This window comes from Pongo abelii, chromosome 1 (assembly GCF_028885655.2).
Source record: "Pongo abelii isolate AG06213 chromosome 1, NHGRI_mPonAbe1-v2.0_pri, whole genome shotgun sequence".
NCBI classification, from domain to species: Eukaryota; Metazoa; Chordata; class Mammalia; order Primates; family Hominidae; genus Pongo; species Pongo abelii.
The window spans coordinates 231,379,943-231,382,911 of record NC_071985.2 but is presented as its reverse complement, the minus strand read 5'-3'; positions in this window follow the sequence as shown (position 1 = coordinate 231,382,911).

The window sequence follows — 2,969 nt, the reverse complement described above, 5'->3', positions numbered from 1 at the left end:
CTGTGAACTGCTCCAACCACTTTCCAGAGACGGCTGCTGTTGTGCAGGGCTCCCCAGGCAGCCGGGATGGGGGCACCAACAGGGGCGCTGATGGGGCATCCTGGAGGGCGGGGCTGGCGTTGGGGCTGAGGTGCTCCCAGTCACACCTTCTCTTAGGGCTTCCTGGGAAGGTGCCAGTGCCTGGCAGGACAGACCCTCCATGCGTCCTCTCTGATGGCCGCTCCCCTTGAGACTCAGCCCCACGAGACTGTGGGGAGGACACGGGGGGAGAAGCGTGGACCTCCCGGGAATCCCCGCTGGAGTAACATACCCGAGCCAGGCCGGTGGGCTCCATGGGCCAAGAGACCCCCACAAAGACTCCTCTGCCTGCGCCTCTGGCTGGGGCTCCTGGAGGCTGAGCCAGATCCAGCTCCCAGGATAAGGTGCGGGGGCGTCATGTGGCTCAGACTCCCCTGGAGCTTGTGTTCAGAGGGCAAGGTGCTCCTGGGTCCACACTGTCACACAGGTGGGGGTCTTGCTGCTCCCCTCTGAGAGGCTCTGGGCTGGCAGGGTTGAGGGGTTCCTGACTGAGGACCAGGAAGAACGGGGACCGTGGACTCGCCTCTGACCAGCCCTGGTGGGCAGCTGTGTCCACAGAAGCCTCCACAGGAGGATTTCTCACAGCCCAGCCCCAGCCGTGAGAGAGCCGAGGCCTCAAGGACAGGTGATGGCCCAGGACCCGGGGCCAGTGCCAGCCAAGCTTTCAAGCCAGCTGTGCCTGCCCCGCACTGGCTGCACTTTCCAAGCAAGGGAGGTGGAGGTGCAGCTGTGTTCTGAGGATGAGCAAGGATGAGAGAGACCCAGAGACAGAGACAGAGAGTTGAAAGGAGGGAGGGGAGGATGCTGTAGAGATGGAGGTTCTGAGACCTCACTCAGGGCATTGGCCTAGGCGCTGGGCTTCTCCTGGCAGCTCTGGCTCTGAGACCCTGGACGAGGTTGGCCTAGAGAGGCAGCTACTGCAGAAAGGCGAACTCCCGAGAATCTGGCTGCCCAGGAGCCTGGGAGGTGAGGTGGGCAACTATCCAGAGGCCTCATCCTGTCCCTTCCTGCCAGGGCCTCAGTCCGGCCGTCTGGTGCTGTGCAGGATGGGGCTGGCTCTGAAATAGTGATCACCGCGCCGGCCACGGGGCAGCCTCTGGTGGAACCCAGGGTTCCCTGCAAGCCAGGGTGTGCCAGAGGCTCTGGGATCATCTGGTTTCAGGCCCACGTGCTCTGAGGGACCTGCGTCTCACTGCATAGGATACTTGGGTCCTGGAAGGTGAAGCACCTCCTGAGACCCCCGCCCCAGCCGGGCAGCCTCCGAGCGTCTGCACCCTATCCCACCACGCAGTGACATGGAGGGGCCCTGTGCACTGGCTGGACACACTCCCAGACCTGCAGGGGCCCCGATACCGAGAGATGGACTTACGGCCCATGCAGAGGGAAGACAGTGGCTCAGGGACACCAGCCACATGCCAGGGGATGGTTCTGGCCAAGTGGGGGCCCCTCCATGGGGGGCTTGGAGCACCCCCCATCCACTTGGCCAAGGCTGCCTGCCCGAAGGTTGACGGCTTAGCGCAGCAGCTCTGCCCGGCCAGCGTCCTCGCCCCTTCCTATGCCGGGAAGAGGCGGCAAGCTGTGTTTATTTAGACTCCCTCAAGCTGACAGCTTGAATCAGGCTAATTTACCTGAAGTACACCAACCGTCCTTCTATTTATTTTACGATATTTCACCAGTGTAATCCAATCCCCACCCCTCACCGCCTGTTTACCGTGGCCCAGGACAGCGCATCTGTCCCTCATAGCCCGCGGCTGCTGCCCTGCCTTTCAAGGATGGCAAAGACGTTTCCGAACGGGGGAGCCCGGGGGCAGGCTGGGCTCGATGACAGCTGGGCGGCACCCGGAGCCTTCGGGACTCAGGGTGTGGAGTTGGGGTGTGGAGTAGGTGCCCACAGACTGGGTGAGGCCTCAGGGTGAATGGCCGGAGGGGGCCTTGCACCTGCATAGGGGTTCTGGCCTCACCTGGGCAGGGAGAGGAGCTGTTGGCGCCAGCCCAGCAAGGAGGGCCACTATGACCCCAGGGCGGCACATGCTGTCTACTCAGTCTCCCTCATGCTCGGCCCAGACAGAACCATTGACCCATTTTGCAGAAAGGAAAGACCTGGACCTGGAGTCACTCACCCAGCCAGCATCAGGAAGGCCTGGCTGCTCCCAGGATCGTGCTGCCCAGGCTCAGGGCATGGGCCAGGCAGGCTGGACAAGTTACCCCAGGGACAGGGCTGGGGCTGCTGGAGGCAGAGAACACCCTGGCCCAGTGAGAGAATCCACAACCCAGCCAAGAGAAGGCCGTGACTTCTGTCCTAGAAACAACTCGACAGAAGCAGAGATCACGCACACAGAGATGGTTTTGGCTATTAATCCTGACAGAGAAGAAGCAGGAACGGCTGTGTGCCCACCTGAGGGAAACGCTTGCTGAGCCTGCCGTGTCCAGGGCTCGGGCATCAGGCAGGACTACAGGGGCCACCCAGAGGCCATGCTGCTGCGCAGACTGGATGATGGCTCAGCGTTTGACAAACACCTCTGAGAATGGGCTCTGTGCTGGCGCCAGTCCTGGTCCGAGGGTGCAGCCACCAAAGAAAGCTCCTGCCCCAGCTGCGTGGGAGCTGCCCGGCCAGGCTAACCACAAACTCGCAAAAGACAAGTGGACAAATACCTTTGAGAGGAGGTTGGAGAAAGCAAAACTGAAATACAGCGGCCCAGATGAAGGGTGCTCCATGGGCAGTTAGGAAGGGCTTCCTGGAGGAGGTGAATTGGGGCTGAGGTTGAAATGCTGAGGCTGAGCCTCCATGGGAGATCTGGGCAGGAGTCCTGGGCAGAGGGGAGCCTGTGCAACGGCTCTGGGGTGGAGCTAATCCTGAGCATGGGCGGCTGGAGTGGCCAGAGCTCTGAGGC